This window comes from Labeo rohita, chromosome 23 (assembly GCF_022985175.1).
Source record: "Labeo rohita strain BAU-BD-2019 chromosome 23, IGBB_LRoh.1.0, whole genome shotgun sequence".
Taxonomy (NCBI): Eukaryota; Metazoa; Chordata; class Actinopteri; order Cypriniformes; family Cyprinidae; genus Labeo; species Labeo rohita.
In genome coordinates, this window is record NC_066891.1 from 27,388,924 (window position 1) to 27,402,205 (window position 13,282).

The following is a 13,282-nucleotide window of genomic DNA, read 5'->3' on the forward strand; positions in this document are numbered from 1 at the left end:
TTTATGCAATTCTATAGAACGTTTGTAGCATTTCATATTTCTTTCTTTTTTTTTTTTTAAGTTTTTTATTTAGGGTAGTATTAGGTTTTGTGATACTGACACTGGTGAAAGGAATTATTACATTTCTATGGTATCAAAATTTTTGATATCATAAAGACTTTACTTAAAGCAAAAATAACTATATTGTGATATATATTGGTACCATGGTAAAAAAAAAAAATTACTGGTCTACTCGAGTTGGTGACATAAGATTTTGGTCACATCGCCCACTCCTAGTTTAGCACATTGCTACGGTTAGCGTACTTGAGAGTTTACATTAGACTAAAATCAGTTTGAGGTTTATTTAAAGATTATTATTATTCATAGTTCATTATTCATAAAGATCATAGTTTTAGGAACATTTGTTTTAAAAAATGTCAGTATAACATTTGAGAAATTTTTTTGGTTCACGGCTGTTATTAAATGAATATTCTATTCTAGTCTTAGAAATTTGTTTATATTTATTTATATAGGTATATATTTATATTCATATAAATTCATATAAATTATATTATATATAAATATTTTTAATATATAACATATTTTTCTTAAATATATACATGCATGTGTGTGTATTTTTATATACATAATAAATATATATACAGCATATGTATTATGTAAACAAAAACTTTTATTTTAGTGTAATTAATCGCGATTAATGGTTTGACAGCACTATTTATTTTATTTCATTTCATTTTATTTTATTATTTTATTTTTTATTTTGGCTGCATCTCTGAAAGTATATCTTTAATTTATCTTTAATTTAATTCCAAGTGATCAAAACTATGTAAATCACAGAATCTGTTAGTAATGGCACAGATAACTGTTAGTAGCTGGAGTCCACTGGGAAAATTTATGAGATGCAGGGAATGAATGGTAAATGGTGACCTTTTCAGTCTGTCATTTCTCATTGTGCAGTGACTTAAAGGGAAATGTTCATGCAAAAGTGGGTTCATACAAGCATCCTCTTTTTCAGTTTAACATCTGACATTGTCAGATAATTTTTCTGGAATTTGAAACAGGAATTCTTTCCCTGGACCACACAGTTTTACATCTCTGGGGGTGTTCAAGGAATGCCCTGGCTTCAGTACACCTCGTCTTTGGTATTAACGTTATTTCCAGGTTTTTAAAAATGTTGTGACAGTGTTGCATTATTAAAGCCTGTAAACCAGGTAAATTTCACACAGTGTCCACGCATGGATGCTTCCAAGAAAGGAGGTGTTGTACATTACTTGTTTACATGGGGCTGAGCAGATAGCTTGCCAGACCATTGTCTTGAATCTGCCGAAGAACATAAACTAGTCTCCTTCCCGTTGTCTGCATATGTTCATGATGTCAGATGATGAAAAATGTCCAGAAACAGTCTAAACAAAAGCCATCTGCTACGTTTGTACCACCAAGTGCATGACAAGCCTCATATGCTTAGAGCAGTAGTCCCACCACAAAAATTGATAACACACTAAAAAAGCAGGAGAATGTGCTTTATGTAAACCTTCTGAACGCTTTTTAACGCTAAATGCAGTTTATACTGTTGATTAAGCTTAACTCGGCATGGAACATTCCTTTTAAAGATTACATATGGACATTTCTTTGAGAAGAACGTGGCAGGAAACATCTGTAATCCAAACTGAATTAAGCTTCCCATATTACCATAGCTTTGGCTTCAGTCTGAAGATCTAGACACTGGATACAAACATAGAGGGGCTCATCCATTACACCTGGTCTTACACTCTTACAGGCGAGACGGTCGCTGGTAATGGAAGACTGTTGCCTGACAGACTCAAGTGCGCAGATGAAGAGCTGAGAAGTATCAGAGGCTCAAGTGGCATTTTTGTTTTTGTTTTGTAGCCTGTTGGACACGTCTGATTCTATTCTAACACACAAAATAGACCAGGGTTAGGTACGTTTGGTCCTAGATAGCCGTTGTCCTGCAGAGTTTAGCTCTAACCCAAATCAAACACACCTGAACAAGCTAAACGAGGTTTTCAGGATTACTATCTACCCTTTTCTTCCCGAGAGAGCGGGCGCAGCCATTTGTAAATGTTATGGGTTTGGCCTCCGGTCTCATCTGCGTCTAGCTATTTTCAGCTGTACAAAACAGCTTGTTTTGCTGCTTGATGTTGCAAATTGGTGTGTCTTACCATATTATTTTAATGTATTACCTTAATTATGAGCTCACTTTTACTGTTTACTGCACATTGTTATTCTTCTCGTTATTTCCCTATATCAGATAATGAACCAGAAGTCTTACTTCCACGTTGAAGAACAAGGTGAATAGGCAGGTTTTTATTGATTTATTAATTTATTCAAGGGTTGAAGCTAAGCTCTGCAGGACAGCGGCTCTCTACCCCTTACAAATAGAGTTGAAACCCATTGAATGTCTGCATTTGGGTCATTCCACAGAAATGTCCCATTTTGGTATGGGAAGATGGCTTAAAATGTATTTCTTTTACTAACATTTAAACTTAGACCACATTATTACCTTTTGACTTTATGAATACACATAAATAACAGCTTATGATTTTTTTATTTTTGTGTGTGCATTTATATGACCATAAGGAAGGCAACACCAGTGACAGTAACACCAATGACAATTTTCATGAAAAATGCATTGTACTAAATGCCTGCTGCAAGGTATCAAACCACTTGTTCTCAATCATGGTTTACTCACTAAATGAAGTAGTTTAATCCATTTGTATTGTAGTTTTTTACAATTCCCTAACAATAAAGCAGGTCATACCAGTGAGTTCAGCTAAAAGCATATAAAATCATGAGAAAAGTTTATTAAGAAAATTTGTGATAACTGAAAAGGGACAGCAGACTTAACATGGGCCTTTCTTTATAGATCTTTAGGAAATAAGAAGAAATTCAAGTGATGTCATCAGTGTGATTTTTATTTCAGAATAAACATTTTTGTTAAACGGTAGCAGCAGAGACACCCCAGGGGACCACTACTTTCATTATATATTTTATTATATTTATTCAGCCTTTTTATTTATTTATTTTTTATGCCATTTATGTCATATGTGACCCTGGACCACAAAACCAGTCATAAGTAGCACGTATACATTGTATGGGTCAAAATTATCGATTTTTCTTTTATGCCAAAAATCGTTAGGATATTAAGTAAACATCATGTTCCATGAAAATATTTTGTAAATTTCTTACTGTAAATGTATCAAAGCTTAATTTTTGATTAGCAATGTGCATTGCTAAGAAGTTAATTTGGACAGCTTTTAAGGCAGTTTTCTCAATATTTTGATTTTTTTTTTTTTTTTTTTTTTTTTGCACCATCAGATTCCAGATTTTCAAATAGTTGTCGCAAAATATTCTCGCCTTGGCCAAATATTGTCCTATCCTAACAAACCATACATCAAAAGTTTATTTATTTAGGTAATGATAAATCTCAATTTTAATAAATTGACCCTTATGACTGGTTTTGTGGTCCAGGGTCACATATATTTGATAGTTATAAATACATTATTGTATTTTAAATGGTAGAAAAAAGTTGTTGTCAGTTTTTGACCTCAGAAAAAATAACTTTACCTCTATACATGGCTGTGGGGTCGAGCGGTTTTGTGGTGCTTGGAATTCAATATAATTAATTAAAGGGGTCATCGGACACAAAATTCACTTTTACATGTTGTTTGAACATTAACGTGTGTTGGCAGTGTGTGCACACAACCATCCTATTATGATAAAAATCTACCCAGTGGTTTTTATTTAATCCGTAAAAATAATTTACCCTTTTTCGAATCAAGCCATTCTCAGCATCTTGTCTGTGTGGCATCACACCAGCAGGAGCCGCTCCCACGATAGTTGATTGACATGAGCATGACCCGCCTTAAATCAGCTGAAACAGTCCAGTAACCTCCATGTTTTGATGCCAGAGCAGGGATGTAAGTTAGACAAGAATATCTCCGATTGAGCAATTGAGGTGTTGTATTGCTGGATGTAATAATGAACATAGTGGTCGTCATTTACTCCCGACATCTGAGCCGCTGAAGATGCAGTGGATTATGTTTGTTTGTGAAGGGAATGTGCCTCCCGATCTACATATATCCGTCTATGTTTGCGCGAATCATTCGTGATCCAGCTTCACCTACAGAAGAAATTAGGTTTGTTTATGAATCTTTGCAATCGCCTTTACTAATAATGTGCTAGTTAGCAAGTTTCGAGGCTAAATGTGGCTAAAGTAAACAGGCTCGTCACTCCACAGAGAGAAGAGAGGGGCGGGGCGAACAGAGCTCATTTGCATTTAAAGCAACATTGACCAGAACAGAATGATTTTTGCAGAGCTGATTTTGGCAAGGTAAAAAAAGGTGTTTTTTACACTACCATTGGGAAATTGTAACCAAAGCATGTTATAGACTTTTCATTAAGACCCTAAAGATCATATCAGCTTGTGGAAATGGGCATCCAATGACCCCTTTAAAAAATGGATATTGCCACATTGATGGTTCAAGAAGGTGTAATTGTTTAAATAACATGCTGTTTCATTTTAAAATATAAAGAAATTGCAACTCTAAAGTGTTTTTCAAGTGTAATATTTCTGTAAAGGCTAGGAACAGAAAAACCTGACATTTCCACAGAATGACCCATTTGGGATAATCTGTTGAAATGATTCATTTGCAGACTCATTGAGATTTAGCTGATATTAGTTGACCCCTATGTTTTAAAGGGGTCATCAGATGCCCATTTTCCACAAGTTGATATGATTCTTTAGGGTCTTAATGAAAAGTCTATAATATACTTTGGTTAAAAATTCTCAATGGTAGTGTAAAACAACACCCTTTTTACCTTGTCAAAATCAGCTCTGCAAAAATCATCCCATTCCAGTTGAGGCTGCTTTAAATGCAAATGAGCTCTGTTCGCCCCGCCCCTCTCTTCTCTCTGTGGAGTGACGAGCCTGTTTACTTTAGCCATGTTCAGCTGCTAAACTTGCTAACTAGCATATTATTAAGAAAGGCGATCATAAAGATTCATTAAAAAACCCTTATACTCACTTCTGCTGTAGGTGAAGCTGGATCACAAATGATTTGTGTGAACATAGACGGATATATGTAGATCGGGAGGCGCATTCCCTTCAAAAACAAACGTAATCCACTGCATCTTCAGCGGCTCAGATGTCGGGAGTAAATGACGACCACTATGTTCATTATTACATCCAACAACAGAACACCTCAGTTGCTCAATTCTTGTCTAAATGACATCCCTGCTCCGACATCAAAACATGGAGGTTGGACTGTTACAACTGATCGGAAATAAGACGCTCATGTCAGTCAACTATCGTGGGAGCGGCCTCTGTGGGTGTGACGCCACACCGACAGGCAACTGAGAACGGCTCGATTTGAAAAAGCAGATATTATTTTTACAGATTAATTAAAAACCACTGCATGGATTTTTAGATTATATTATAGGGTAGATTTGTACATACACTGCCAACACACATTAATGTTCAAACCACATGAAAAAGTGAACTTATCATCCAGTGACCCCTTTAAATAAGTTTCACCTGTTTTTGGATTTGGATTGTGTCTGCGTTTTTCTTTTTTCTTCTTTTTTTGTCTTTTTCGTGACCTTATCACCATGCGGATAACTTTACTCAGTGGGTCAGGAGACATGTCCTCTAACAATAACAGTTTAGTCTGGAAATAGTATGTTGTAGCAGCACCTGTGGCGTTTCTGCTTTCTGTTTGGAGACATTCGATGTGAAATGACGAGAGGTCAGGGAGCAGAGAAAACTCACCTGCTGATAACAGTTTTATTTTCTTCATTTTCTCACCTGTTCTGTGTCTGTTGACTGTTTTTCCATTTTCTTATCTCTCTTTCAGTTTTCTGCTGCCTTTCTGTCTCTCACACATGTTCAGTGTGTTTCTGTTGCTCATGAGCCAAACATTTGAGATTTTTCCATAAAAAACACACAGTCTCTGTTCCTTTCATACTCTGTGCACATGTTTGTTACTCTCTCCTGCCCTCTGCTGGAAATATCTATCTGTCTATCTATCTGTCTATCTATCTATCTATCTATCTGTTAGTCTCTACAGTATCAACATATTTCAGCATATTATTAAGAATCGGGAGCTTGTGAAGAAACAGAAGTGCCGTTTTCTGATGTCAGTTGTTGTTTTTCTTGTGAAGGTAAACTTTAGCAGGTGTGATTGAAGGTCCTTCAGCTTGTGAAGGCCTCAGGATGAGTCTGGTGTGTACGTGTGAGACAGCCGCAGCGGTTCATGTGCAGAGTTGTTTGTTTGCCGCTTCAGTGAGTTGCAGCAGCAAACGAAACTCCCCGAGTGAATCATGAAGCTTAATTCACTTTGCTCCCAGTGGAGCTGTGTTTTTAATGAACAGGCTTTTAGTGACGAGCCTCAGCGATTGCTTGATTTATGGGAAATGATAGAACCAAATGAACAGAGTAGTAATAAATTCACTTTCTTAATGCATTGGGGATTTAAAGTCTGAGTCCACATTAAAAATCTTGGATTCAAAGTTTAAAATTTAAACCTGAAAACAGATTATGCTGTGTAACATGATCATATGCATATGAATGAACATGATATGAAATTTCCTTTTTTAAAATGTATTTATTTGTTCATTCATTCATTTGTTCGTTTATTTTTAATTGAGATTGAAACTCAAAACTTTATTTATTTATGAAAAATCCCAAATTGTTTCTTCCATGTGTTAATATTAATAGTAAACCTTTATTCTGCATCATCACCTTGTTTGCCTAAAATTAAAATTGGTCATTTTAATTTTAATTTTCATTAAGGTAAAAATGCTCATTTCATTGCTGCTGTTTTTTTTTTTTTTTTTTTTTTTTTTTTGATAACACATAAAATGAAAACAGACAACAGAGAATTTCTGTAAAAAAATTCATAGAGCCCTAATATTGTAAAAAATGTTATTTATAAAAATAAATAACTAAATCAATAGGGTTTTAAAATTTTGATTGATTAGACATGATTTTTGATTATTAAATTTAATTAAACCAATAAAACGATTTAATAGAAAAATTAAAATGAGAAAGCTATATATATATATATATATATATATATATATATATATATATATATATATATATATATATATAATATAAATATAAATATATATATATATTTTTTTTTTATATATTTTTTTTTCCCATTTTGTGTAACATGATCATATGCGTATGACTTTATTTATTTATTTATTGTAATTGAGAATAAAACTCAAAACTTAATTTATGTAAAATCCCAAATTGTTTCTTCCATGTGTTAATATTAACAGTAAACCTTTTTTGTGCATCATCACCTTGTTTGCCCGAAATTAAAATTTCAAATTTTTATTAAATTAGTAATGTCATTTCATTGCTGCTGTTTTTTGATAACACACAAAATTAAAACAGACAACTAAAAATTTCTGTAAAAAAAAAAAAATCATAGAGCCCTAATATTTTTAAAAATGTTGTGTATATATATATATATATATATATATATATATATATACATATATACATATATACATATGTGTATGTGTATATATATATGTATGTATATGTGTATATGTATATGTATATGTATATATATATCCCCATTCTTTTATTATATATTCAAAATAAAAGGTTGCAAATTGTTAATGACCGAAAACAAACTTTTATAAATGTGTCACTGAATATCTAATTTAACTCAGAAATGCGTCAAATATCAGATGTAAACTGATTGGTAATATGTTTCGTAGACGTTAAATCAACATGAAAAGCATCTTCCCTGGCGTCTGTCTGTCGCAGCAGAATTTGTATCCATATGTTGTCTCTGTGTTTGGACAGTCTGTCCTGCAGTCCCTAATGTCCAAACAGCAGTCTGTCATCATTTCTGTTGTCTGTTTTCTGTCTGTTTCTCTCTTTCTCCTCCCCCAGCGGTCACGGCTGGCTGGTCCGGGACACTTCGCTGCCCTGAGTGACAGCGTGTGGGTGCAGGAACGCACAACACCCATCACTTTCTCTCTGTCTCTGTGTGTGTGTGTGTGTGTGTGTGTTCTTTCTTGTCGCACACACACAATCTCACACAAAGTCTAATTTTTCATACAAAGGAGATTTTGACTTGCATGAGGGTCTGTATGGCAGGGGGTTGGGAAGACGAAGCCAGCTCATGCTAATACAGGCCGTCCCAGGATTAGACTGAACGTGACAGTGTGGGAAGCTCTCTGTATGGGCCAGCAAATTTGGGAAGGGGAGGTTTGCACTAGATGCAGAGATGCAGTCAGCCCGCGGGAGTTAAACGAGTGAGACGCGTCTCCTCCGTCCCCGTCCGTACGTCTATGCATTCGTCCATCCGTCGTCCCGTTCCGGCCCAATGGCTGCCACACGACCAGCGTTTGTGAGTGTGATTTGTTTTCTACCTATCAGCTGCTTTGGACGCATGACAGCATTGTTTTTTTAAAACAGTTGTCATGGATTTAACGCTGACAGCCAGAAATTCTCAATGGTGCATGACTTGGGAGGATCCAAGAATATGTTTAGCTGTGAAGAGATTAATGTATTTTCTAGAAAACGTAGGAAGAATGATGTCATTGGCGTCTTGACAAATATTTTCTGGTTTAGCAGTTGTTTTGGTCGATTGGTTTTTCCTGGAAGAGTTTACTCAAAAGTTGATGCTAATTTTAAATTCTTTAAAAATCTCAAGTTGTTTATTTTATTTAGTTTTTTTATTATTTTATTTTATTTTATTTTACTTTACTTTTACTAATTGCATGATAATTATTGATTTTTTTTTTTTTTTTTTTTTTTTTTTTTTTTTTTGGGTCACTGTTTGCTATGATTTAGATTTTCCCTGAGCATTTTTTAAGACTTTAAAGGGGTCATCGGATGCTAAGTTCACTTTTTCATGTTGTTTGAACATTAATGTGTGTTGGCAGTGTATGTACAAATCTACCCTATAATGATAAAAATCCATGCAGTGGTTTTTAATTAATCTGTAAAAATAATATCCCCTTTTTCAAATCGAGCCGTTCTCAGATGCCTGTCGTTGTGGTGTCACACCCACAGTGTTGCTGGATGTGACTGACATGAACCTCAGATCGGCTGTAACAGTCCATTAACTTTCCTTGTTTTGATGCCGAAGCAGGGATGTAAGTTAGACAAGAATATCTCCAATTGAGTGATTGAGGTGTTGTGTTGCTGGATGTAATAATGAACATAGTGGTTGTCATTTACTCCCGACATCTGAGCCGCTCCTGACATCTAAGCATTTTTTTTATGAATCTTTGCAATCGCCTTTCCTTATAATGTGGTAGTTAGGAAGTTTAGCGGCTAAATGCAGCTAAAGTAAACAGGCTCGTCACTCCACAGAGAGAAGAGAGGGGCGGGGCGAGCAGAGCTCATTTGCATTTAAAGGAACAACCCCTTAGAATGAGATGATTTTTGCAGAGCTGATTTTGACAAGGTAAAAAGGGTGTTGTTTTACACAACCATTGAGAATTTTTAATCAAAGTATATTATAGACTTTTCATTAAGACCCTAAAGAATCATATTAACTTGTGGAAAATGGGCATACGATGACCCCTTCAACACCAATGTCACACAGTTCTGCGCTTAGCATGTTAAGAAAGCTTTTGATAATTAATGATTATTTCTGACAAAACACAGTGTTTGGTGATTTTATTTGATTTTATTTGGTGTTTGGAACATTTTACAGACTATAAGAGCAGATTTAACTTGACATTTTATTTTTTTTTTATTTTTTGTTGTTCATGAAGAGGGTTTTTTTTTGGTCTGTCATATATGTATGCCTGTTTCCGCTACTGAATAAAAAACTTAAAAAGGCAGTTACAACTTTTTGAGAATTGCAAGATATAAACTCAGAATTCTGACTTTTTTCCTCAGAATTGCAAGTTTGTATCTCAAAATTGTGACTTTATAACATGCATTTGCAAGGTAAGTCAGAACTGTGAGATACAAACTCGCAACTCTGAGAACATAAATCTTTTTTTCCCCCTCAAAACAGGGCTTACGAGTTTCTATCTCAAAATTCTGAGAAATAAGTCAGAATTGCATGAAAAAAGGTCAGAATTATGAGATCTAAACTTGAAATTGGAAGAAAAGTCAGAATTGGGAAATTAAAACTTGTGTTTGCAAGAAAAAAAAAATTGTGAGTTTTTATCACATAATTCTGAGAAAATTATGTTTTAATTCAGTGGAGGAAACAGACCTCCATAGTCATCATTTAAATCTCCAAACTTTAAAACAAACAAAAACATGATAAACTAATATGACTTTAACAATTAGCATACAAATATAATTTAAATTAAATTTTCTTTTTGTTGTGCCCAATTAGTTTTTTTCTCAAATGATTGATTTTTATATCCTTAAACTTTATACAATTTGTAAGTCAAATATCACATATTTGTAAACTTGCTACAAATTGTATGACCAATTTCACATGCTTTAACAATTAGCATACAAAATTAGATATTAGATATGAAGTTAGATATTCCATAAATTGTGCCAAAACTTTTTTTGTCAATGTTTGCTACAATTTTGGTATCTTTGAACTTGTTGAAGCTCATGAGATGAATATGACATACAGTACTTTGAAGATTACCATGCAAAAACAGCTTTCATAAATAAGGATTTTTTTTCGTGTTGACTGAACACTTTTCTGCTATTATTTGCAATGATTTAAATTTGTATTTCTAAACTTGCTACAATTTATAAACCAATTTTGCATACTTCTAAGATTGTCATATGAAATACATATTCTACACTTTTTTTTTATTACTCTTTTAATATATTTATGTAAACTTTAAAAAGTTTTAACAATATAGAATACGACTTTTGTAAGATTTGCCTCTTCTTTTATTTCGCCAAAACACATTCACCAATGCTTTCTACGATTTTAATCTTCCTGAACTGACCAATTTGGCTCGTATAAGTGATCAGCACACGAAAAAGTCATCCGTAAACAAGATTTCCGCTTTGTTGTGCCAGAACACATTTTGTCAGTGTTTGTGATGTAACATTGTTTACAGAGAAAGGCCTTTCTGCACTGAACCCGATCTGAATGGCTCTGCTTGCTCTGGGTGGACTGGCACCTGTCTTGGCAGGATTTTGGACTTGTTGAATGGATGGCAGCTTGGCTCTTTTGTGACTGGTTCTTGCCACTCGGTCTTAGTCCTCTTGCCCTTTTGTTCGCCCATGCCAGCCATGCCAGATGCCTGGGGTCTTTGTAGTGGCACAGCAGTTATCTGTTCTGAAGAGGGCCACAAACGCACAATCCTCCCCGTATGCACCCCACGGCTCAGCTATACTTCAGCTGTCGACCTGTGACTCCGCCGCGGCCTTTGACTCCACTATTGTTTGAGCTGTTTACCATGAAGAGGCCCTTACCGGCCATTCACAATGAATCGCTCTCACTCGCTCTCTGCATTATCTCAAGAAACTGACTACAGGCCCTGAGAATCAATAACATTGTTTTGTTGAGTGTGTGTTTATGTGTGTGTGTTTTGAGCCTGTGGGGATCACAGGCCGGACTCTCAGGTTTGGTTTATCTTCTCTACTGAGGTGCATTAATGCTGGCTGCTGATGGGAATCTGAATTGTGTTTTCAGTACCGTTTTCATTGGTTGAGAGTGACCCGCTCAAGGTTGTGTGTGTGTTTAGATTCTGTCCTCTCAGAGGCTGAGCAAAATCTATGCATTGTCTCAATTATGTATTTCCTGTTACTCCTTGTTGGTTTGAAAGTGGGTCATGAGAATTTTATAGGATAACCACATGAGCCAGTTCTTCATGCATGTCAATGAGTTGAATCTAATGTGGCAGACTGAAGATCAAACAAGACATTTCATTAACATTTCATAGACTAAACTCATATTCTTCAACCAGTGTCTGTCACCTCAGATTCTCTAAACAGCGCTGTTGATGACTACAGGCAGGCCATCAAACTGACGTTACAATAAATAGTCACGTTTCTAATAATGAAACCCTAATTAGTGTTTTAACTAGGTGAAATATAATACAATTTATGTCAGTCTGCGTTTGTTGCTCATTTGGGTTTTTCCTGTCACAGGCGAAAACTGTTCATGCACAACAATCAGAAATAGAAATTTTTAAAAAAAATGTTTTGTTTGGTAATTTGAGTTTATATCTTGCAATTTAGACTTTATAACATGCAATTGTGAGTTATACAAGTTCATAGAATTGTGAGATACAATCTCTCTGTCAAAATTGCAAGTGTATATCACACAATTCTGACTTATAACATGCAGTTGTGAGTTTATATCTCGCAATTCTGAGAAAAAATGTCAAACTTGCAGGTGTATATCACACAATTCTGACTATAGCTTGCAACTGTAAATTTTTAGATCGCAATTCTGAGAAAAAAGTCAGACTTTTGAGCGGGCAGATGAAACACAATAAATGCGGTCATTCTTTTCAGAGGTCCTTTCCTGTCATTCTGACCTGCAAGACATTCCAAAAAAGGTTGGGACAGGAGCAATTTAGGGCTAGTAATCTGGTAAATTGGTTAAATAATGATGTGATTTCAAACAGGTCATGTCAACAGGTGATTGTAATTATGATTTGGTACAAAAGCAGCATCCAAAAAAAGGTCTAGCCCTTTAGGAGCAAAGATGGGCCGAGGTTTGCCAGTTTGCCAACAAATACGTAAGAAAATTATTGAAATGTTTAAAAACAATGTTCATCAAAGAAAGATAGGAAGACATTTGGATATTTCACCTTCAACAGTGCATAACATAATCAAAAGATTCAAGGAATCTGGAGGAATTTCAGTGCGTAAAGGACAAGGGCGCAAGCCTAAGCTGAACAACCGTGATCTCCGATCCCTCAGGCGGCACTGCATCAAGAATCGTCATTCATCTATACGCGATATCACCACATGGGCTCAGGACTACTTTGGCAAACCTTTGTCAAGTACCACAATACATAGTTACATCCACAAATGCCAGTTAAAACTGTACTGTGCCAAAAGGAAGCCCTATGTTAACAGTGTCCAGAAGCGGCGTCGACTTCTCTGGGCTCGGAGGCATCTGGGGTGGACCATCACACAGTGGAAACGTGTGCTGTGGTCAGATGAATCAGTATTTCAGGTATTTTTTGGGAGAAATGGACGCCGTGTGGTAAATTAATGCTGAAAAGTACATAGAGATTTTGGAGCACAATATGCTGCCTTCAAGAAGACATCTTTTCCAGGGACGCCGATGCATATTTCAACAAGACGATGCAAAACCACATTCTACACACATTACAA

At 35.3% G+C, this 13,282-nt stretch overlaps 1 protein-coding gene across 3 annotated transcripts in view; it reads left to right on the forward strand.

The window, feature by feature from the left end:
- LOC127154555 (ankyrin repeat and SAM domain-containing protein 1A) overlaps positions 1 to 13,282 on the forward strand; it is a 139,617-nt gene that overhangs the window by 74,571 nt on the left and 51,764 nt on the right. The gene's annotated exons all lie outside the window — the stretch shown is intronic.